Source organism: Diabrotica virgifera, chromosome 4 (genome assembly GCF_917563875.1).
Source record: "Diabrotica virgifera virgifera chromosome 4, PGI_DIABVI_V3a".
In the NCBI taxonomy this organism is placed as follows: domain Eukaryota; kingdom Metazoa; phylum Arthropoda; class Insecta; order Coleoptera; family Chrysomelidae; genus Diabrotica; species Diabrotica virgifera.
In genome coordinates this window covers 70,023,232-70,048,921 of record NC_065446.1, presented here as the reverse complement: position 1 = coordinate 70,048,921, position 25,690 = coordinate 70,023,232, and the positions used below count along the sequence as shown (strand labels likewise).

The following is a 25,690-nucleotide window of genomic DNA, read 5'->3' as shown; positions in this document are numbered from 1 at the left end:
GCATCTATACAGCATCCAAGTATATACGTGGCCCTTAAGATATATGAGAAAATTTAAATTTTGAAATTTCAATCTCTCGCCCCCCAAAAGTATTCCATTATACATCAAACTAAACGTGCGAAATTTCATGAAAATCGGTGAATATTTAGAGGTGGCCCCGGGTTTGGACAATTAAATAATTGATAGATATGAGATATTTATTTACTTCATTACATTTAGGTACATAATTTTTACACACACATATTTACATAATTTTTTACCTTAAAGTTTCTATAATCTTTAACACTTACATGAATAATTCACTATAGTTCTTACTTATTATCTTGTTTTGTTTTCATGATTTCCGTTTTTGTAGAGCCCGGAAACATTTTTCGGTGCGCCGCAACTACTTGTATGAGGTATTGTAGTTGTTCTTCCTTATTCGTGAGTTTTTTGTTGAATTCTTTAATTAGTGCAACTCCTCTCTCTGCCCTATCATTTGTCGTCACTAAATTCTTCACCATACTTTTGGCTGCTTTGAAACTTTTATCATCTTTCCATTGAACCGGATCTCTTTTCAAAAAGTCATCACGAAGTGAAAGCATGTTGAAGAATTGTTTGGAGTTTATAGTAAAAAACTGCTCCAGACCTTTGCTCTCCAAAAATTATGAAGATTTTATATCGGTACCACGTTTTGGAGGGTGTTCAGAAGCTTCTATTTCCATAGCTGCAACCATTAATGTGTAAATACGTAGGATGTAAAAGACGTGAGTAGCGATAAATACGTTTATTGAGATAGACGAACACAAGGATATATTTCAATCCCGGGAGAACCGCCGAACACTGTAACTGATAATTGATACGCGATTAGCTGAAGACTGAATGAGAACTCTCTTTCTAGGCCCAAGAGCCTAGTTTTATAGAAGCTTAAATTGGGTCATAGGTGACGCTAGTCCCCCGTGATTTGTATATCTAATTAAGGTAAATAATTCTACTTTTGTCAGCAGTTTCGTGACATTTCCAAATGATATTGTTGATAATTGACCAATTTGTATCTAAACTAATTAATCTACGTGCGTGAATATAAAATAAATAAATTCGTGCGGTCTACTGGGTGATAAAATAATTCTGTTCAATATCGAATATGAATTCTGAATATTTATTATTGGACATACTGCCCGCCGGAAGCTGTCCCAAGTATCAGTGTTCGAGGTTTACAAGTATAACATAAATATAAAATATAACAACCATATCTCCAATATGACAACATACATAATTTATTAATAAGTAGTTTAAGAATAATCAATATTTTTCCAACTGTTAACTTAGCTTTCACCGTCCGACTCTATATTTAGATCAAAATTGGGACTACTAGATGAAAAAGTGTTGAGGGGGATGTCGGCTTTGGAAGTCGACGGGGAGGCGTCTTTCCGGTTACGAGCTAAATAAGTTACCTCGTGGTCGGGTGTCTGCCTAAGTGCTTTGCCTGAGCGACATTTTCGTATACCAGGACAGTATCTCCACAATATGAGCAGACCAATCACCACAATCGAAGTAATGACCCCGGTGGCCGTTAAATAAGTCCAATGTGACTCATGTATCTTTCGCCAGGGCGTATGCGCTACTTCTTGCTCCAGACTTTCTTCGTCCAATAGTATAGTACGGAATTCATCGCCTTGTGTGTTAATGTGTGTGGGTTGAATCGTATTTAACAGATGTCTTGGCATCGTCAGCAACTGCGCTACAGGAGTGATCGGAGTCTTCAGGTAGCTGGTTATCGCTGTCTCCACCCCGCTGCTAGTGGGGAGTAATGTAATGTTTTTCGTTTGGGCGATGCATCGGGGCGAGAGTTTCAGAAATGAGACTCGCTCCAGAACTCTTTCGTTCCGATTTCCATCACAGATAATGGACAGGTGTATCGGAATCGGTGTGATTATTAACCAAAGGTTGGGTGTACCCATCTTACTCCACTGAGCTTGATGTATTGCCCGGGTAACCACTGGACATGTGCTATTCTTAGATCGCTCATAAATTTCTTCCAGTATACAGTTTGGTTTGGTATCCATGTTCATTACGGCCGTTGGAGAGCACGCTATCTGTGCCCGTGCCAGCTGTAAGCATCTTGCTTTATCTTCTGCGGTCAATTCGAAGTAGTGGAGAGTGTTATAATCTACAATCAGTAGATTTCTTGGGGCGACAAACGAATGCAACACTGACCCCTCGACCTTAAGTGGTATCGCGGTGATCTTGAGCATGCTGTAATTATTTCTCCCTGTCACTATGAAGTAGCCGATGACCTTTATATACTTGTCGTCATGGCTGACCTCTGTTTCTATAATGGGTTGTCGTCGTATTTCCACTCCTTGTGGTAGTATCTTCCCCGGTCTTTCTATTAACTTGGTTATTTGACCCGGCTTTATTATATCAACGAAATGGCCGTGGTTGTAGTGCAGGTTTAATATTCCCTCGTAAAATTGAATATATTCGTTTATGAACTCCGTAACTTGTAATGCTATGGTTTGTATTCGTAACGTGCTATATTCGGTTTCTAGTCTTAATGCTTTGTCTTCTACTTCATTGAGTCCTTTTGATATTTCTTGTAGGCCTGTGAATAGTGCTTTGTTAAACTTGTTCATCTGTTCATTTATCCTCATCTCCGTGTGGTTTATTGACGTTATTGTCTCTAACATTATCTTTGCCTGATGCTGTGACCCCTTTATTAATTCTCTCTGGTTTTTGTCTAGTGTCTCAATGTCACTATAGGCTTCGTCGTTCACTCCAAATATGGAGGTTAATATTGTGCCTAATATTCCTCTTTTTTCTCTTCCTTTTATTTCTACTGTCAACGCTTCACTTATTGACTCCGCCTTCCTTTGTCCTTCCTCTAACTTCCCTATTATCTCCTTACAATTTACGATTTTTGTCTCTTGGCACAGATCCCGTATGCCTTGTATCATACTTCCTATCAGTTGAGGCTCCTTTTGAACTCTTCCTTTTTCGATTAGCACTTTTATTCGGAATGTTCCTCGATCTATGTAAACCTCTCCAAGGTCTTCAGTAAATAACCCTGGTTCCGGATTATATTTTTTATACAGTTCTGCATTCATGGGTTTCAATAGTGTTAAAACCATTATTGCGATTAATATTTTCTTCCATCTTGATCCTGATGAATTCTTTGGTTTTTCCTGTTTCTCTTCTTCTAATTTTATCAGCTTATGTATAGGTCTTTTTGTTATTTTCCCGTTTGCCTTTCTCACTGACACTACTCTGGTTAATCCCTCCGCTCCAGGGTGTGTTTCTATTACCCTTGCTAGTGGCCATCTACCTGGAGGTGTATCCTCTTCCTTAATTATGACTATTTCTTCTTTTTTTATGTTTGGGTGTGTTTTATGCCATTTATTCCTTTGTTGTAACTGTTGCAGGTACTCTTGCCTCCAAATCTTCCAAAAATCCCTTTTTATTTTTTCCAATATTCGCCACCTTGCTGGCATCTTCAAGTACGTCGTGTGCTCTTCTTCCCGATTCGGTGATACAATTTCTTTCCCTATAAGGAAGTGAGCTGGTGTGATTGCTATTTTTCCTTCTGGGTCTTCTGATGATTCACATGATGGTCTCGAATTCATACAGGCTTCTATTTGTGTTAGCACCGTACTCAGTTCTTCATATGTCAGTACTGTTTCCCCTATGATTCTTTTCAGATGATATTTCATTATTCGCACGGCGCTTTCCCACAATCCTCCGAAGTGTGGCGCATATGCAGGTATGACGTGCCACTGGGTGCCTAGTGCAATTAATCCTTGTTTTATCTCGTCCTCTAGGTTTTGATTTTCTTTTTTTAGTAAGTTTGCCGTTCCTACGAATGTGGTTCCGTTATCACTGTAAATGTTGACGCACTGTCCTCTGCGTGCCGTAAATCTTTTGAACGCCGCAATAAATGCATCTGTAGACATATCACTTACTACCTCAAGATGTACTGCCTTTGTTGACAGACACACAAATACTGCAATGTATCCTTTATAACTCCTTTGTCCTCTGCCTTTCGTAGTACTTATTTTTATCGGCCCGGCGTAATCTATCCCTGTATTCGTGAAAGGATGACTCGGGTTCACTCTGTCCTCCGGCAGGTCTCCCATTAACTGTTGTGCTACTTGTCCTTTATACCTCCTACACTTTATACATTTAGTTAACTGACTTTTCACGGTTCTTCTTCCGTTTATTATCCAATATTTCCTCTTTATGTATTGTAATGTCTGTTGTAGTCCGCTATGTAGATTTTTTGTATGACTGTCCGATATAATTAACTTTGTTAATGCGCTGTCCTTAGGTAAAATTATAGGATGTTTTTCCGCGTACTGTAGCTTCGTGTGCCTTAGCCTTCCGGTGACTCTTAGAATCCCTTGTTTATCCAGGAACGGTACCAATGATGCTAATTTGTTCTTCCTGTCTAGTTGCTGTTTCTTTTCCAGTTTATTTATTTCTAGCTTGAAGTTGTTAATTTGTGTGAGTTTTATCACTTTTAACAATGTTTCCTCTAATTCTCGGACTGTAAGTTGTCCTTGAGTTTTGTCCTTCTTTCTGCAGTTGTTTGCAAATCTCATACAATATGATACCACTCTTCTCATTTTTTCTAAATTCGAGAATCTCTCGCATATGTCTTCCTTTATCGTTACCATGTGCGTCGTTACTTTCGTTTTGACTTCCTCCTCATTTGTTTCAGGTATATCCTCTGCCGGTAACCTCAGTGCTTTTTTACTCGTTAGCCAAGTTGGTCCCTTCCACCATAACTCTGCTTCTAATAACTCTGAAGCGGTACTTCCACGTGAGAGGATGTCCGCTGGGTTTTCTTTCGTATCCACTTTATGCCAATTTTCTGGCGCTATAACTCCTTTTATCTCCTCTACTCTGTTGGCGACGAACATTTTCCATCTTTTTGATGATCCCTTTATCCAAGCCAGGGTTATTGTTGAGTCCGACCATGCATATATTGCCATGTTCTCCCTGTTCAATGCTTGTAGGGTTTTCTTCATTAAATTTGCTAATAGTACCGCGGCACACAATTCCAATCTTGGTAATGTCGTTTTCCCTTTCAATGGTGCGACTTTAGATTTTGCTATCAATAGATTTGTTTTAATTTCCGGGTCTAATACCCTAGCATAAATAACCGCTCCATATCCTTTCAGAGACGCATCTGCGAATCCATGTAGTTCTACTCTGTTTGTTTTATTTAAATTGTTCCACCTGGATAATGTTATTCTCTCAAGATTTATTAATTGTGCCTGATATGCTTTCCACCGGCTTTGTTGCGCGCTAGTTAATTCTTTGTCCCAACTGGTCTTTTGCTCCCAAAGTTCTTGTATGAACATTTTCGCCTGAATTACTACTGGTGCTATCCATCCTAATGGGTCATATAGTTTTGCTACTTCTGACAGTATGTGTCTTTTCGTTATTTTCTTTGTCGTCGTTATTTCTATCTTGAATCTGATTGTATCTTCTTTGGGTGACCAATGTATTCCTAACGTCTTTCGTATTTCTTCTTGCTTGAATGCTTTTGAGTCTACATTCCTCATTTCTTCCGGTACGTTCTCCATTATTTTTTCTTCGTTGCTCAACCATTTTCTAAGTGTAAATCCACCTTTCTTAAAAATTTGTATTAGTTCCTTTTGGGCTGCTTCTGCCTCTTTTAACGTCTCCGCTCCTCCTAATATATCGTCTACATACATATTTTCTTTTATTATTTTCGCTGCTGTAGGGAAATTCCCTCCTTCATCCTCTTGTAACTGTTGTATTGTTCTTAATGCTAAAAATGGTGCTGCGGCCGTGCCGTATGTCACCGTCTTCAATTTATATTCTTGCACTGGATCCTTTGTGTTCTTTCTCCAGAGTATTTTTTGATACATTTGGTCTTCTTCTGCCATTCTGATCTGTCTAAACATTTTCTCAAGATCCGCTGAGTATGCTACCTTATGGGATCTCCATCTCAATAGTATATCTGTCAAATCCTGTTGTAATTTTGGCCCCGTGTGCATAATATCATTTAGGCTTACTGTTGATGAGCTTTTACTTGATGCATCAAACACGGCTCTTATTTTTGTTGTAGTGCTGTCCTCCTTTCTCACTGGATGATGAGGTAGGTAGTAACCTCCTCCCTGGACTTCCGCTATTGCCATATGACCTTGGTTTTCATAATCTTCCATGAATTGTCTGTAATTCGTTTCTAACTGTTTGTCTTTTGTGAACGTCCTTTCAAGTTGCATCAATCTGGCGAATGCCTGCTGCTTAGATTCTCCTAACTTTGTGACGTCTTCCTTAAACGGAATTCTCACTTCGTATCTACCTTCTTCATTTCTTTTTACTGTCTGACGATACATTTCTTCACATTCTTGCTCTTCTACTGATAAACTTGTTTCTTGATTCACTTCTTCTAATTCCCAGAATTTCTTTATTTGTATGTCCATTTCTTGTCTGGATATCATACAGCATACTTCTGCTTTAGTAGTCTCCCTTTCTTTCGCTATCCCCGAAATTATCCATCCTAGTTTGGTGTTTTGACTTAGTAGTCCATTACTTCTTCTGTGCATCCCTTCTGTCAATATGTAACTATATTCTTTTACTCCTAGCAATAAGTCTATTTTTCCTACCCTGTAGTATCTTGGGTCTGCCAGTAGCACATTCTTCTCGTTGTAATCCTGTAGGACTATGTCCTGTTCCGGTAAATCCCTTGTTATTTTCGGTAGTACCAGTGCCTCTATTTCCATCTCGAAGTCACTTTGGTAATGATTTCCGATCAATAGTTTCATACTCCAGTTGGCTGTCTTTTCCCCTGACGAGCCTATTCCGGATATGGTCGCCTGTATTGGCTGCCTTTTTGTTCCTAGCGCCGTCGCCGCTTGTTCCGTTATAAATGCACATTGTGACCCTTGGTCGATCAATGCTCTCATTATGTGAGGCTCTCCATTCGCATCCCTAACGCGTACCACTGCTGTGGCTAGTAATGCTTCACCTTCCTTATGGCTTGCACAGTTAACTGAGTTCTGTCCTATTTGCTGTGTGTTGTTGTTTCTTTGCCCATTGTTCCCTTGCGTATTGTCTCGTCTTCCGTTATTTTGTTCTCTGGCGTTGTTGGAATAATTATTTCCTCCTCTGTACCTGTCCGATTGGTACCCGTTTCTTCTACTGTTTGATTCTTTTCCATTTCTTTCCTGTATTTGTTCTCCTCTTGTTTCATTTGTGTTTCTTCTGTTGCCTGTGTTTCCTGTTTCATAATGCAACGTTTGGTGGTGGTCTCCGCCACAGTGTTTGCACCTAACCTGTGAAAAGCATTGTTTCTCCTTCTTATGTGCTAGACAATTCGCACACCATTCTTTTTCTCGTATTATCCTGTTCCGGTCTTTTACCTTGAGTTCCAGAAATTCTCTGCAGTATGGTACTCCGTGATCTCCGTTGCATATCACGCAACCCATTCTTGTTTTCTTACCCGTTCCTCCTTGTTTCTCTTGTCTCTTTTCTGACTCCAGCAGTTCCAGTGTTTGGAATCGTCGCTGTAGAAACGTTTGTGTTGACTTGAACGTCGGTATCTCTCTACTGTCTCCGCTGTGGTTTTCGTATAGTCTCCTTGTCTCATTGTCCCATTTTGTTATGCTAATTCGCACTATCAATGGGCTCCACGCTTCCGTGTCTGTTCCCAACCCTCCTATGGCTTCCAGGCACTCATGGAAGGTGTCATGTAGTGATTTCAGTGCTCTAGCGGAAGAATCCTTTACTTCCTGTGCTAGTAACATCCTGTCTATTAGTTTAAACAGTATCATCCTCGGATTCTCATATCTTTCCTTTAACATGTTCCATGCCACTTCGTAGTTGGCTTCGGTTATGTGCAAGTGTTGTATCATCCTGTGGGCTTCCCCTCTTACTTGTGTTTTGAGGTACTGCATCTTCTCTGCTCTCGACAACTGTTCGTTTTCATGTATTACCTTTGTAAACAGATCGTGGAAAGTTCTCCACGTTTCATATCTTCCTTCATACACAGGGATTTTTACCTGCGGTAATGTTACTCCCTCTCTTCTCTGTGTGCTGTCTGGTCGTTGCATTGCAGGCCGCATTTTCTTTATCGTTTCCCTGACCTTCCTCCTTAGCTGATCTATCCTCTCTACTTCGTCACTGTCTATAACGTCTAGCTCATCATTTACTGTTGCTTCTATGATGAGTGTGTTTATTTTCTCCATGTGTTCTTTCAATTTTGCTTGCAGTTCTTCATCGTACTGCAACTCCTGTTCATATTCTTGTAATAATTCCTCGATTTTTTGTTTTCTTATTTGTATCTCCTTTCCTTTTGTTGTCTTTCCTCTTTTCAATATTCTTCCATATTCTTCCAATAGGGTTTTTCCCTCAATATATGTCTTAAAAACCTGCTCGTAGTATTTTGTTTCGAAGTACTTGTCTTTCGTTACTCCGCTATCTAATAATTTCTCGTGGTTATGCCCAAACCTTGTCCAATAATCCTCTAATCTATCCTGACGCTCTTTAATGTATTGTTGATTCTTGCGAGATCCAGGGTCTCTCTTAAGAGACGACACCTGTTTAGAAATCTCTCCTCCAAGCTCAGCTTGCTTGTTCTGTAACGCTTCCATGTTTAAATCCACTTACTTTCTATTTTATGCAGTAATAAATGTTTTTACCGTATTTTTTCGTAACTATTTATATTTTCAATTTACTGTGATTCACCTTTTGCTGAATCGTAAATAGTAATTCTGTAGACCTTGCTGAGGTTTGCTTATTTATCTGTAGGTCAGTGTTATATGTGGGTTAATGTCAATCAAAGTATTATGCTGCACAGTTATAAATAGAATAATAAGAATACAACCTCTGTATTACGATGAGTATTTAAAATAATGCGATCTAAAATTATGTAAATGAAATACCAAGCACTATGAATTATTAGGGTATAATGTTTTTTCTTTATCAACTTGTAACATAAAGAAATAGGTAGGTAGTAAATATTTGTAGGGCTAACCGTTTATTATTATTATATAGTCAAAGTATAGTTAATATATAAGGCAAATATAGTTAGAATCAATAAATAAATATAGGCAAATATAGTTAACAAAAAAGAATGTGTGTGTACTTTGTACGCACGTAAGAAGTTATACTTCTATTATATGATTATATGATTATAAACGAAATTAATATACTTTTTATTTATATTTTATTTAAATATTAAATTAATTTATACTTACTACTTCTCAAACATTTTTATTAAAACAGTGCCAAAAATTAAAATAATAAAAAAATAAAACACACACAAACACACTAAAAATACCACAAATGATTTCTGAACATTAATTGTCGGAAAATTTTTTAACTAAATACGTATTTTCTGAAAATAAAATTATATAATAAATATACTTACAATCATAAAATGTATAAAAAAAAAATAAAAAAATAAAAGTTTCTATTGGGATTCGAACCAACTTACCACGCGGCTGGTATTTGCGTTGTATTGGGATTCTCTCGTATTAAAACTGCGCCACAGAGACAGCTTGTCATTATGTGCGAAGATCGTCTAACTAAACAGATTAACCTTTTGACATTTTTAACTTATGTAAATTAAATTATTTTGATTTTGAATTGAAATGATTTAGAATTGAAAAAATACAACAAAACATAGAGTAAGAAGACAATATATTATGTAAATATAAATATAAATTATGTAAATAAAAGTATTACATACTACTTATGTATTTTGGTAGGTTCAAGGTAGGTATCGGAGCCCGTATAACGACTAATAAATTTCGCAATCACTTGCGTCGTGCAAAGTGGCTATGTTCAAATATCATAACAAAATTTGATCAACTATTTATAAAACACTTACCAGTGAAAGATTCTTTAGCTTTGAATAAGCGAGATCTGCGGCACTCATACTAGGCACAGTTTGATGAGCTTTCACATTGGCATGAAACAAGCATCTCTTCTATGTAAATAAGTCCAAAAATATAATATGAAAACTATTTAAAAAGGCAGTATAACCATTAACTAACTTTTTGTTTGTTGTTTCTCTTCCTACAAATTTTAAAACGCAACAAGCATACATTATAACCAAACGCAGTCCCACAGCTGTGCCACAGCTGCCATATTGGATAATTTTTGTCATGTCATTTGAACATCCAATCAGAACAAAGTTATAATGCGCATGCGCCCGGTCGCTAGGTTTTCCCATATAAAATTTCACCGTCATTACGCCCGTAAAGAAGTATAACTTCAAAAATAAAAGAGTAAATAGTTAGTAAATATTTAAATTTATTTGAATGGCAACTATTGTATAGAATGCACTAAAATTTTTGTAAATATGTATAGGTCGAATAATTCGGTTTAAAATTGGAAAGAATATTGCGTTATACGATACGAAATAATTGGAAAAATGTTAATTTGTTCAAAAACTTACGGTTTTTTTTTTCTTTTTTATGTTTCTGGACTGGCTCTGCATGCGCACCTGGATATGCCCTCTGACCTGCAGTTTTCTTTCTGGATCTGCAGTAACTCTTCTGGGTACGGCTTCTGGCCTGTAGTTTTCTGGATACGGCTTCTGGCCTGTAGTTTTCTGGTTACGGCTTCTGACCTGTATTTTTCTGGATACGGCTTCTGACCTGTATTTTTCTGGATACGGCTTCTGGCCTGTAGTTTTCTGGATACGGCTTCTGACCTGTATTTTTCTGGATACGGCTTCTGGCCTGTATTTTTCTGGATACGGCTTCTGACCTGTAGTTTTCTGGATACGGCTTCTGACCTGTATTTTTCTGGTTACGGCTTCTGACCGTTATTTTTCTGGATACGGCTTCTGACCTGTATTTTTCTGGTTACGGCTTCTGACCGTTATTTTTTCTGGATACGGCTTCTGACCTGTAGTTTTCTGGATACGGCTTCTGACCTGTATTTTTCTGGTTACGGCTTCTGACCGTTATTTTTCTGGATACGGCTTCTGACCTGTATTTTTCTGGTTACGGCTTCTGACCGTTATTTTTCTGGATACGGCTTCTGACCTGTATTTTTCTGGTTACGGCTTCTGACCTGTAGTTTTCTGGATACGGCTTCTGACCTGTATTTTTCTGGTTCCGGCTTCTGCTTCGCTCTGGTTCTGTTCTCCCGGGCCTAGTGTCGTCTATTTGCTACTGATTTCGATTGGTGTGGACTGTACTTGTAGGCCTCCTTTTTTTCTCGATAAGGACCATGTGTAATTACGTAGGATGTAAAAGACGTGAGTAGCGATAAATACGTTTATTGATATAGACGAACACAAGGATATATTTCAATCCCGGGAGAACCGCCGAACACTGTAACTGATAATTGATACGCGATTAGCTGAAGACTGAATAAGAACTCTCTTTCTAGGCCCAAGAGCCTAGTTTTATAGAAGCTTAAATTGGGTCATAGGTGACGCTAGTCCCCCGTGATTTGTATATCTAATTAAGGTAAATAATTCTACTTTTGTCAGCAGTTTCGTGACATTTCCAAATGATATTGTTGATAATTGACCAATTTGTATCTAAACTAATTAATCTACGTGCGTGAATATAAAATAAATAAATTCGTGCGGTCTACTGGGTGATAAAATAATTCTGTTCAATATCGAATATGAATTCTGAATATTTATTATTGGACAATTAATCTTTTTGATTATGGAAGTATCCTGGAATCAAAAAGACTCATCGGGATGGAGTGTTCAGATAGATATGGTATGTTTAACAGTAAATGGTTTGAGTTCAATTAGTTACCACTATAAACATCCTAGATTAACCGATAATAGTATAAAAGGCCCGGTTACAGGTAAAATTTATTTCAGGCTTTATTATGGGAGTACCGTCTAGTCAGTGTTAATTGCAAAAGACCAACTCTGTCTACCTCGGTGGCTTATCGCTCCGGGTGGGTCTTAACAATGGGCCAGGTCAGATAAATTTAATAATATTTACGACCGCACTAATTGAACTCAACCATTTACCGTTGAAAAAACCATACCATAAGTGTTTTTGGCTTGTTACAGTGGCAATTCTTTGGTGCGGGTAGGAGCTCTGGCATAAGCCGAAAATCATTTAATGGCGCTTCAATAGCTAAGGGTGCTTGTATCCAGGCCTTCAAGTATACGGTGACTGCGAAGACCGCTAAATTGCAAATTTCTTTCAGCTGCGAAGCTGTCAACTTAAATTGGCTGCGGAACAACCACATGTTTATGGCATATATAACTTTAGACATCCATCTCGCCCATTGGCTGCGGAACAACCACATGTTTATGGCATATATAACTTTAGACATCCATCTCGCCCTATGCATGGCTTCAGGATAATAGAAACGAACCACTTTCTTTGGAACTCCACTATTCCACCTAGAAAAATCACTAACAACTCTAAGAATTCTTTGTAGTCATCTCTTGGTTGAACTCTTTACAAATGTTCCATGGCAAAATACAAAATGTCTTTGCGATGTTTTGAAATCATAGCTTCAACAGCAGGATCTGTGGAAGCCGGTTCAAAAGTACTTTTGTCTATAATTGCCCAGCTGTCTTGGAATATTTTGAGGAAACTTATTTGCGGGCCAGATGATTTACTGCTCATTACCTCATCAAACACAGATCCAACTATGAGTTCCAAAATGTGGTGGCGGCAGGCTAAAAAAAGCAAGACCTTTTCCAACTTATGCTCAAGAACGCTACATGTCCCAGACTTCGGCCCTGTATTGCATGTAGTAGTATCAAAACATAGAGCAGCGACTTTATGAACAATACCCCATTTCTGCAAACATTCCAAAATGACATTTGCCTGGGCAATTCCCGTCCCATTCTGTAATTTTGGAACACCCAGAAGCTGTTCATATCCACCATTGACAGTTGACACAAGAACAGGAAGGCGATCTACATGTTCCTTCCACAACAATAACAGGTCCAGAAATTAAAAGGTCCACAACACTTTGTTTTTTTTTTGCGGTCAATAAATGCCAAAAAATCCGTAGCTAACTAAACAACACTAAGACACGAACGTTCAATTCAAACTGAATTAATTGATAAGAACTCATCAATAGTTTGAGAAACCGGACACCGGCCACGCCCATGGAGAGAAAGTTCACTCTCTCTCTCTCCAATGTGAGACATTGAAATATACAATGGAATAGATGGAAATACGGAGAATTTTGTTTAAATTGCGATAACGGCGACGAAAAAATAATTTTGAACTAAGAGAGAATACCATTTTTTATATAACAATTATTGTACACATAACCCATTAACCTTATTATTAAAAATTAATTTCATTAATTAAATTTTAATACTCTTTATTCCTGTGCTTAATTGTAACTGATAAGCAATTAATAATTAATATCTGTTACATTATTGGCTGAAATTCGTAGTACATGACTAATTTTAATTACATGGGGTCTCAGGGGCCCGGGGCCACCTTTAAATATTTTCAGATTTCAACAAAAATTTATATTTTTAAGTTTTTCCATAAATGGAGTAATTTTAGGGGGTGAGAGGTGAAAATTTTTAAATTTCATTTTTAAGGGCCACCCTAAATATACATACAGATAAATTCATCTTTAAAGGGAACATACAATTTACATGTAATTCCGCTCCACGCAGTTGGACAACAAAAAGTTGTCAAAAAATTATATCATAAAAATCAAATACTCAAGCGGGCTACTGGATTCTGAACTATTTCACCAGAATAGTCACTGAAAGTCGAATAATGTCGAATGGTACAATGTTGCCAAAATTATCGTTTTTTGTTGGAAATGAGTTCTTCAACTAAAAATGCCAATCTATTTTGTATTATAGTAACAGAGATAATAGTGATCTATTATAAATAGTAATATTATCGTAATAATAAATTAGTCCATGTGGTGAGACCGCTCCCGTCCGAAAAAATTTCTGATTCGGTTTCTTTGTGGATTCCTACTCAAAAATGTCCCCTTTAAACAAATCTGAAGGGTACCGGGCGGAATTTTGGGCATAAATTGTTTAAACAATTTTTTTAAACAAATAGAAAAGATCACGTTTTTTGCTCTGGAACATATATTTTTAGGTTTTCTGGGTCATTTTAAACAAGAAAGGTATCTTGCAACTCTTCTTAAAAATTGATAGTTTTCGAGTTATAAGCTATTTAAAATCTGAAAAATACGAAAATACGCATTTTCGAGGCTTAAAAACTCATATTTAAATTAGTATTTTTGAGGTTGCCAGATACTTAAATTGAAGATTAAACATTCATATTAAATATTCTGAAGAGTGATCGCGTCTAACCTTAATTTATATAGTTGTTTTTTAATTGTTAAATATACGTGTTTATCCCATTTTTTTGCCGGTGCGGCGAGCTCTATTTCAAAAATCTCAAATTTTCCTCCGAAAAATATGTTTTCTAGACTCTTTGGGACATTCTAAATAAACTAAGTTTCTTGACATTTTTCTCAAAAGATAATGGTTTTAAAGTTATAAGCGATTTAAAATCCAAAAGGCAACGCATTTTTGGATTCTAAATCGCTTATAACTTTAAAACTGTTAATTTTTTGAGAAAAATGTCAAGAAACTTAGTTTATTTAGAATGTCCCAAAGAATCTAGAAAAAATATTTTTTGGATTTATTCACAAGTAATAAATATTTGGAGGAAAATAAATGTAAAATGAAAGGAGTCTAATAATTTACAAAAAAAAAAAACGCACCCCAACTATTTACAAAAAAAAAATATATGTAACCTGATTAGTTCTAAAAGATACAGCCTAATTATTATGACAGAAAAAATTAATGGTTTTTATTTAAGAGAGAAAAACAGTCAGTGATCCTTGCATATAAGTAAAGAAATAAGTTCATTGTATATTCCTGATTATTTCATTCATAGGAGATTCTGACCAATAGAAAGCTACAGAAATAAAAATTAAAGTGATAATTTTTGATAATATTCCGTCGTCAAGTATATTACGTCAGATGCCCTTCGTTGCTACGAAAAAATACATTCAATGACATTAAAGACAATTAATGTTTTAAAAATTATAAAAATGATGACTTTCAACCGTCAAATATTTATAACAAGTGTTTGGTTAATTGTATTAATTTGTACTTGCATAAATAAATTACAATAAAATTTTGGTTTGAACAGTTTTACTCATGAAATAATCGCAGCAAATTGCACTCGATCTCTAAAATTATTATCGAATTTTTGCCTTCGTGACACTTTGATATAATTTCACTCCCCTTTGGATCGTGAAATTAAAACTGTCAAAGTGTCACTCGGGAAAAATTCGATAATTTTAGAGCTCTTGTGCAATTACTACTGAAAAGATTTATTAGGTACTACGTGACAATAAACATTTTGCCTACAAACGGTTTATTGCCTTTCGTTATTGTGTGCAAACTTTTCTGAGAAAATATCAAGGGGTTTTTTAACCGCTCAGGTAGACCGCAAGCTATAACTTAATGGCGACGGTAGACCGCATAGTATAGCGGCACCAACAAATGATAAAAGACAAATATGGAACAGGGCACACTTTTATTTATTTTAAAAATGAATGGTTTTGGTTTACAATAGTCCTTTTCAAATCCTGAAAAAACTAATATATATTTTTGAAAAATTTAAACGCAGAATGAAAGATTACATTATTACCGACGGCCCAAAGTTCCTTAGAATAAACAAAAAGTCTCTTTTCTCTTTTTCTCTTCATTCCTGTAAATTATTAAAATAAACATTATAGAAGTTTTCAAGGACTTTTTACCCTCGGTAATAATGTAATCTTTTATTCTGCGTTAAAATTTTTCAAAAAGATTTATTAGTTTTTTCAGGATTCGAAAAAAATATGCATTTAAACATTAACCCGAAATTTTATGCACACGCTCTTAATTTTGAAAATGCAGAGACTTTAGAGAGACGTGACAACCCTGTTAAGCGATCAGAGTACGCGATTCGGCTACTTTCGGGCCTCTCGGCCCGACTCGGGCGAAAGGGAGAGGGCTTCGCGAAAGAAGCATGTTGTTTGCTACGTGTCAAATAATTTATCGTTGTTGTATTTATGGTGTCGTGTCGAACTTTTAACTGGTCCGCTATTTTAAATGTAGGTTGGAGGCCCTGTGTATGAGGGCTATGTTCCTTTTAAATCTTAATGTATCTGTTTATTAAATCTTACGAGACAGATCAGAAAGATGTCACTAACGGTATTAAATTGGCCATTAATATCAGTTGCCCACTATAAGAGCAGTAAAAAGTAATCTTCAAGTAGGAATCGTATCACCTCTACTGTGGTGAATAATGATGAACAATATCTTGTTCACCAAAATCATCTGTTCTTGATTTATCTCTTTTACTTCGGTTGTTAAACTTTTTGTTTCTTTGATTAAGTCCTGCATCATTTTGATCATTTGCTGGAGCTAAGTATTTTGATTATGGGTTTTGTTAGGCGATCTAACCGTTTTCTTATTTTTTCCAAACAATCCCTCATTTTCTTCTCTGATGTTATTCCTATTATCTTGTGATGTGTAGTCGTCCGAAGCCATTTTGTATTTATAGATTATTATTACTAAATTATAACTAAATTATATTATGTAAACCATATATTATGGGGTTACCCTTAGACCATAAAAACTGATAGACACGCCTTGTACCGAATCGTTGAAGCAAAGTACTAATAAAATTACCCAATTTTAGATTAATTTTAGTATAACTTCAATATTTTGTAAAAATATTGAAGAAAAATCATTTAGCAAAGTAATTAATAAATATTTTTGACTTAAAGTAATTTATTTTGTAAAAATAAATGTTTTATTTGAAAGTATATCCTTGGTATATCTCTTCTTGTTTAATAATAAAAAATAAATTTAAAGGAGAGTAATTTTCTTTTGGGTGTAAGTTTCAGGTTAGGTGAAAAAATATGTAGGAAATCTATTAATTAATGACCACAAAACAAAATAGCTTTTGTTAACTTACTTCTAACTTTTATTACATTATTTGGTTTGTTTCAAAATCATGAGCAAACATATTACGTTCTTTGTATTCGTTAAACACAGAACCATGAACGTTTAAGATCAATTTTGTCATTAATTTAGAATCGTTCAATTTGTTTGTACCTACATAATTCTAATGTCGCTTTCAGCAATTTTGCAAATATGAATGACGTCTTTAGGTTGAATTAAAATTTTTTTTGATAATATGCTATAATTTTTGTGTCTTATGAAGGGACATTGTAAATTATCAGTAGTAATTGCACAAAAGCTCTAAAATTATTGAATTTTCCCGAGTGACACTTTGACAGTTTTAATTTCACGAGCCGAAAGCGAGTGAAATTATGTCTAAAGTGTCACGAGGGCAAAAATTCTATATCAATTTTAGAGTTTGAGTGCAATTTGTTGCGATTATTTCATGAATAAAACTGTTCAAAACCAAAATTTTATTGTAATTTATTTATGTAAGTACAAATTAGTACAATTAAACACAAAGTTTTTATAAATATTTGACGATTGAAAGTCATCACTTTTACCTATAATTTTTAAAACATTAATTGTCATTAATGTCACTGAATGTATTTTTTCGTAGCAACGAAGGGCGTCTGACGTAATATGCTTAACGACGGGCAATTATCAAAAATTATCAATTTAATTCAGATTTATGTAGCTTTCTATTGGTCAGAATCTCCTATGAATGAAATAATCACATTCAATTGCACACAAACATAATATTATGTCACAATCTAATGTTTTCTTAACTACAATCCCAGCGATATAGTCAACAACATCACAAACATAAGATGACTGTTTTTGAAAAACTTAAATTATTTACAGTATAATCATGGTTACTAGTTACTATTTCCCTATTATTTTGATCAGTATGATCAACAGTTTTCATTTTCACAGTATTTGTTGTGCTCATTGCTAAAAATGTGGAAGGTGCCTGTTCTATACAATTTGCCTGGGTAGATCCTGTAACACTTGAGTGCATTAAGAGTCTTTTATATGCATCTTTAAATTGTTTTGCCCTTGGGTTGTTGTTGTAACTAACCTCCATGACTCCTATAATAGAACTAAAGAAAACTTCTAAGTGATCCTGAGAAAGACGATAGATACTTCAGACCTCCATCCATATTTTCCTTCACGTAATTTTTCCAAATTCGCATTAGTGACTTTAACTTAATGATCATACCAATAAAACTCGTTTTTCTTTGGCTTAGATGCAGTGGTTCACCATTGTTGGAATATTTGAGTGAATTAAGATACTTTATAAATTCTTAAGTTTTTTGAAAAATCGCTTGTTTATTATGCTGCTGTAAACTGGATTTTAGGTGTTTTCCCCTTTTTTTGTCGTTGCGTACAATTAAATGCTCTGCAAGATAACACCATAATTAAAAAATTAGTGTATTGAAATTTTTTAAATTGGAACACTTTAAAAAGTTTACAACGCCTATTGTAAGCACTTCTAATCTCTAATACGGCAAACGTTTTCTACCGTAAACTGACGTCACGCACAGCTGTGTGAATCGTTTTATGTTGGCTTCACTCTTCGAGACGAGAGAATAGCATTACGGCGTGTCTATCAGTTTTTATGGTCTAAGGGGTTACCACTATATACAGTGTGCTAGTTTCAAACTACTCGGCAGAATGCACTGAAGATGTTCTGTATTAGAACGAAAACTTTTTGCAATCCATGACATTTTAGGTAGTTTTTAAATAAACGATTTTATAGCAGAATACATCTGGAAGTTTTTACTTCTGTATGAGTTTTTAAACTGTGGTATACAGCCAACTATTGGGATTTTCCCATTGATTTTTTATAGATTATTGTTGGAATTAGAATAAGAATATCATGGTTAAACAACCTGAGGAAATGGTTCTCCACAACAACAACAAATCTATTTAAAGCATCAGTTAATAAAATAATTATAACCAGAATGATCGCCAATATTGGTGTTAACAAATTGGACAGCTTACGTATCACAACCTGAGTGTATTATTCACTCCTGTTGATTTTTAAGAAAGTACTTACAACAACCAAATGTAAGAAAGAAGAATGGATGACGGAGGAAATTCTAGAGTTGATGAATGAAAGAAGAAAAAACAAAACCATCAATAAGACCCGCTATAAACAGCTTCAAAACCAAATAAGAAGAAAAATTAGGGAGGCTAAAGAAACCTACTTCTCTGAAAAATGTCAAGAAATAGAAGAACTGCAAAACAGATATGACAACTTCAACCTACACAAAAAAGGCAAAGAACTAGCCGGAATAGAAAATAGAAGAACCTCAAATATAATGCCCGACAAAAATGGAAGTATTATAATGGAGACAGAACGAAAACTACGACCATGGAAAGAGTATACATCGAGGAACTATTTCATGACCAGAGAGAAGCTAGTACATCCGTAGATAGCCAATCCGGAGATGTGGGCCCAGAGATAACCAAATCAGAGGTTAGTCAGGCAATAGACTCTATGAAAGCCAATAAATCTGCTGGTCCAAATGAATTACCTAGCGATCTGATAAAGATGGTCAACGAGAAAAACCTGGACATAATAGTAGAAGTGTTCAACGCTATCTATACTACGGGAATTATCCCTAGAGAAATGTTGACATCAGCATTTGTGTGTTTGCCAAAGAAACGGAATGCCAAGGAATGCAGTGACTACCGAACCATAAGCTTAATGTCACATACCTTGAAAATTCTGCTGAAAATTATCCACGCCAGAATACACTCCAAACTGGAGCTGGATATTAGTGACACTCAATATGGGTTCCGCAATGGTTGGGTACCAGAGAGGCATTATTCTCCTTCAACGTGCTGACACAGAGATGTTTGGATGTTAACCATCCCCTTTACGTCTGTTTTATAGACTACAATAAAGCGTTTGATAAAGTGAAACATGATCGACTCATGGAAATTCTGAAAACTAAAGACCTAGATGAAAGAGATTTACGACTAATAACACACCTCTATTACAACCAGCGAGCCATAGTAAGAATTGAAAAAGAAACATCTGAAGAAATGGAAATAAAGAGACGAGTCCTGCAAGGCATCATACTATCACCGCTATTATTAACGCTTATTCTGAAGAGGTAATGCGAGAAACTCTGGAAGATAAAACAGTCTGCATAAGAGTAAATGGAGTCTTAGTTAACAACATCAGATATGCAGATGATACAGTAATAATAGCCGATAGTTTACAAGACCTGCAAAGACTCATGAGTAAAATAGTAAGGTTTAGTAGGGAGTACGGGCTCTCTCTCAATATCAAAAAGACGAAGTTTATGAAAATTAGTAAAAACAACCATAATACTAACGAAATCTTGATAGTAGAGGGCCAGCAGATCGAAAGGGTAAAAAAGTACACTTACCTAGGAACACTTATATAACAGAAAATTATGACTACACTGCAGAAATTAAAGTCAGAATCGAAAAAGCATGTTCTAATTTTATGAAAATGAAAAAGGTCCTATGTAGCAAAGATTTGACATCATAGGCGTAACCAGGGGGGTTTTGGGGGTTATAACCCCCCATTGGGATGTACTTTGAGCTCTATACGCTTAACACCATAGCCCTCAGAGACCTTCCAGTAGTTGTAACCATCCCCTTTCAGGTAGTTGTAACCTTGTAACCCCCCCTTAGGATCATCCTGGTTACGCCTATGTTTGACATTAGCTATTAAAGTACGCCTAACAAAATGTTACGTATACAGTGTACTATACTATGGAGTGGAATCATGGACGTTAAATGTAGAGACAATGAGACGACTTAACGCCTTTGAAATGTGGACCTATAGAAGAATTAGGGAGGATTTTCTGGGTAGATAGAGTTACGAACAACGAAGTCCTGAGAAAAATAGGTAAAGAGAAGGAAGTTGAACTTACAATTAAAGAAAGAAATGTACAGTATCTCGGACATGTGATGCGGGGCGAGAAGTATGGCATCCTGCGACTCATAATGCAAGGAAAGATAGATGGCAGAAGAAGCATCGGAAGAAGACGAATTTCATAGCTGAAGAACCTGCTAGAATGGTTTGGATGCAGCTCAAAACAACTGTTTAGAGTTACTGCCTTAAAAATTAAAATAGCTATGATGATTGCCGACCTCCGTAGCGGAGATGGCACCTGAAGAAGAAGTTGATTTTTAGTCCAACCGTTATTTTGTAACTCTATGGATTGCGAAAAAATGTCGAGCCCGCCTCAACACCTTATCAATCCTAATTAGTTCCGGTTCTTTTTAATTTACAGTTCTAGGTTTTGTACTTTTCCAGTAAATATAAGAAATAATTGTACTCACAGATTATTATCCTGGTTTCTTTGTCTCCCTTCAAGTTCAATTACACTTTCTCACTTTATGATCACTTTAGCGCTCGAGAAACTTTTTAATTAGGTTATCGTAATAATCACAAAATTTTGGTAAATACTACGAGCATTCATACACACGTCTTACTCATTCAATTAGAGATGGAGAATGAGTTTTAAAACATCATAAATATTAGCCCGGGAGGTAGTATCAAATTTGACCGGAGCATTTTAGCATGGCTGTTTTCTTTTTATTTAGTTAGATGTTCCAAAGCTTATTAACAAATGATGTGTCAGCTGGCCCAAAACCGGGGATTTTAGCCAAGAAAAGGTAAAATGTGAAACTTGATGGTAAACCGCTACAACTTATATGTCAAATATTTATCTTCGTGACTTACCTGTATAATAGCCAAGAATACCTAGCTACTGGCTTTCACCCAGACGATCCGGGTTCAATTCCTGGCCTTGAAAATCTTTTTTGTTTTTAAAATTGACATTTTGATTTGAAAAATAATTATTTTTTGATAATATCACGTTATTATTTATACGACACAATATCAAAAAGTCTGTGTGTCTTTTATAGAATCATAAACTTTGCAGTTGATCATAATATATTCAGCTGACGCTTTTTCCTTACAATCTAAATGATTTATACTGTTTAATCTTTGCCAAACTACATAGTTCAAGAATATTTTTTTATTATGTTTGTTCTAGCATCAGTTTCAAACGGTTTGAAACCATCAGCGAATAGTCGACCAGCGCGAGTAGAGGGGATAGCACTGGTGACTGTACATGTTCTCTCACTGAACAACTGTTTGCTGACGGTTTCTGACTAGTTTGACTGTTTGCTAGAACAAACCTGTTATTAACTAGCTGACCCGGCAAACTTCGTACCGCTTTAGAACTAAGAAATAATTTTTAAAAGTTAAATACCTAAAAATTGCCAGAAAGCCAAAAAAATACTCAAAAATATTGCGTATACTTTTTTTCTAATAAACAATATTGTTTTTGTGGTGTCTGTGTAAATAATGATTACTTAGATTGGTCGTATTAACTCAGAAACCTTCCCGGGTTCATGTACAACAACTTTGCTTGAGGTCATCATATGATCAAATGCATAGTTTACGATTCGATAAGGGGCATACAGACAAACATTCATTTTTATACATTATAGAGAACAAGGAAATATTTAGATTAATAAGGTGTTGATGATAGAAAAGTGAAAAATTAGGGTCCAAAAAAATAAAAAAGAACGTCGGGGGGGGGGGGACAACCCCCTTTATTTTTCACTTAGTTTGGTCGTACTAACTAAGGAAGCTTTAGGGGATTATGTACAACAACTTTGTTTATTAAGGAGGTCAATCATAATAATATTATGATATTATCATATTATGATTCTATTAAAGACATACAGACTTTTTTATATTGTGTTGTATAAATAATAAGAACGTGGTATTATCAAGAAATAATTATTTTTCAAATCAAAATGTCAATTTATAAAGGAAGAAGATTTTCAGGGCCAGAAATTGAACCCGAGTCGTCTGGGTGAAATCCAGTAGCTAGGTATTCTTGGCTATTATACACGTAAGTCACGGAGAAAAATATTTGACATATAAGTTGTAGAGTTTTTTCATCAAGTTTCACATTTTACCTTTTCTTGCCTAAAATCCCCGGTTTTGGGCCAGCTGATACATCATTTGTTAATAAGTTCATAATAAATAATTCATTCGTTTTCCAGCAGTGGAAGTGTACGGTTGTATGTTTTGATTTGTTTCTTGTGTTTACACATTTTGTTATTTGTTTTGATTTATGTGTTGTGAATACTAGCTGTAAGTGTTTCAATTTTTTTATTACTACCATCACATCGACCTAGTTAATTTTTGCACATCGTAATCAATTAACCTTGAAAATGACGTATACTTGTGAACATTGTCTTACCCAATATTCTGACTCAGATAAATACAATCAGTTAAGATGTAACCGAGATTGCCGAAGAAATTTTTGTATGAGATGTACGGGACTAAATAAAACCACTACTAAAGCCCTATTGGACCAAAAGTTTTCCCATCTTAGATTCTTTTGTACAATATGTGACTCTCCAAGTTTAAGATATTTAAACGACAAAATTACAAATTTATCAAAAAATCAGATACCTTTAGAGAACTTTGAGGCCTTAATTCAAGTTACTAAAAAACTAAATGACAATTTGCCTGTTTTCATCGAGACTTATGATCTATTAACTAAAAATGACGGTAAACTGGACTATCTTATGAAAAAAATTGACGAGATCCACAAACTAAACAACGTGTTGAATCCTGAAAAGGTTTTAAAATCGCTAAGACAGATGGAACACGACATTTTTAATATATCGTCAGTTTTTTTCGGCTCTTCAGACGAGACTATCAAGGTTGAAATCCAAGACACAAATTCAACTGAGATTAAGTTGGGATTAGAAAGACTCTCTTCAAATATCGGTGAAATTTCAAATCAAATGAGCAGTCTTACTAAAAATATATCTACTATACCAACTAAAAAAGAGATATTGAAGAAAAATATATCTTATACCACCGCAAGTACCCAAACTGAAGAGTCCCGACATTTAGAACCAAGTCCAGAGCAAAAGCTAAAAAGTACAGAAGATAAATGTCACTTTGTAGTTATTAGTAACTTGTCCCCAACGTACACCCCTATACAAGTGGTGCACTATATTAAAGAGAGGCTAGGCATTAAGGAATATATTAGATGTTACGCACTCCTTAAAGATGCCGACACAACAACTGGCTCTTCGTTCAAAATAGGTATAAAATCTAAAACATCTATTAACTTATTATTTAATAAGGAAATTTGGCCACATGGTGTTAACATTAAATGGTCTATAGAATCTTCCTATTCTGAACCAACGCTTTCATCTCAGTCACATAAGAATCCGAAGAATCTCAGAAGCCCTGTCACCTTGGAAAATCCAATTACCAATTCTCGCAAGAACAAGGATGAAGTAGAAAACACAAACATACGTACAGACAAGCAAGCCATCGAAGTTTGTAAATCTAAGAATCCGTTCCATTCGCCAATAAATTTCGTTAAGAAGGATACTTTAGAACCATCGATAAATCTGGATCCTTTGACCCCACCAAGAGTTCGATTAACCAATAACTCTAATAGTCGATATCTTCTAGCCAGATTAAGGGAACCGGATATCTTAAAAGCCATTAAACTTCATCTTTCTTATATACATGACCAACCAGCTTCAGTGTTTTACGATGGATTTACCAACACAAGCGTTAAACTCTTTTTGGCTTCCGAGGGACTTCCCACTAAGACAGAAGATCTACGACAAATTCTGCTAGACTTCAACAATGCCTATGGAATTGGTCCAGATGAGGTGGAAGCTGATCTTAATGCTTATAGGTCCTTTCTCACTTCTGAAAGAATTATCCACCTGCAAAAATCAAGGGAATGTCACCGAAATTACTATTCCGCTGCCTCTCCAAAACGAAATTTTTAAACATCACGACGTGTTCTGAGGGACTAGAATCCTCAAATTGTTCTAGTGATAACAACTTAGCATGGTTCTGATTAACATTCGTTCTATAAGATACAAAACTGATGAATTGTTTTTGTTCCTAGAGGAATTAGGGTTTCCCCGGTAGTTGCGGTTACAGAGCACTGGCTTGAAGTCAACGAGCCTTTGTTTGTAGATAAATACACCACAATTGCTAGGTATGATCGTCCAAGCTCAGCTTATGGGGGGACACTAATTTTGTCTACGAGTAATGATTTTTCTTTGGTAACAAAATATGACTTTCTGTTAAGTGAAGCCTCCTTTGAGTTTTCCTTAGTTTACAATAAGAATCTTAATCTTTATATTATTTGCATTTATAGATCACCTGCTTCTTCCGTGGAACTATTTTTTCAGAACCTGCTAAATTTGTTAGATGACCTGCCCCATAAAAGTAGAAAAATTTTATGCGGGGACTTTAACATTGATTATGCTGCTGCTTGTGCTACACGAATATCCTTGGTCAACATATTTGAATCGTATGGTCTAACAATGCACGTTGATTCTCCTACAAGGATTACAAAAACTTCATCTACCATAATATAACCCTTACCTCTTAATAACAGCCAGATCAGTACCGTTGATTCTGTAAAATTTCTTGTCATTTTTTTAGACAGCAACCTTAAATGGTCCCTCCATATCGATTTGTTACGGAAGAAACTCTCTTCAGCCTGCTATGCTATAAGATCTGTTTCGAATGAACTCAATTTAGCATCTTCCAAAATTACATATTTTTCTTTGTTCGAGTCACATATTCGTTATGGTCTTCCTTTTTGGGGTTCTGGTACAGCTGCCCAATTCGATGTTATTTTCAAATTACAAAAAAGAGCTATAAGATATCTGTTTGGCCTCAGAAGAACAACACACTGCAGAAGTTACTTCAAA

General features: G+C 35.6%; 1 protein-coding gene across 1 annotated transcript in view; it reads left to right on the top strand.

Moving 5' to 3' along the window:
* LOC114324821 (ATP-binding cassette subfamily C member 4) overlaps positions 1-25,690 on the top strand; it is a 258,504-nt gene that overhangs the window by 188,026 nt on the left and 44,788 nt on the right. The window lies entirely within an intron of this gene.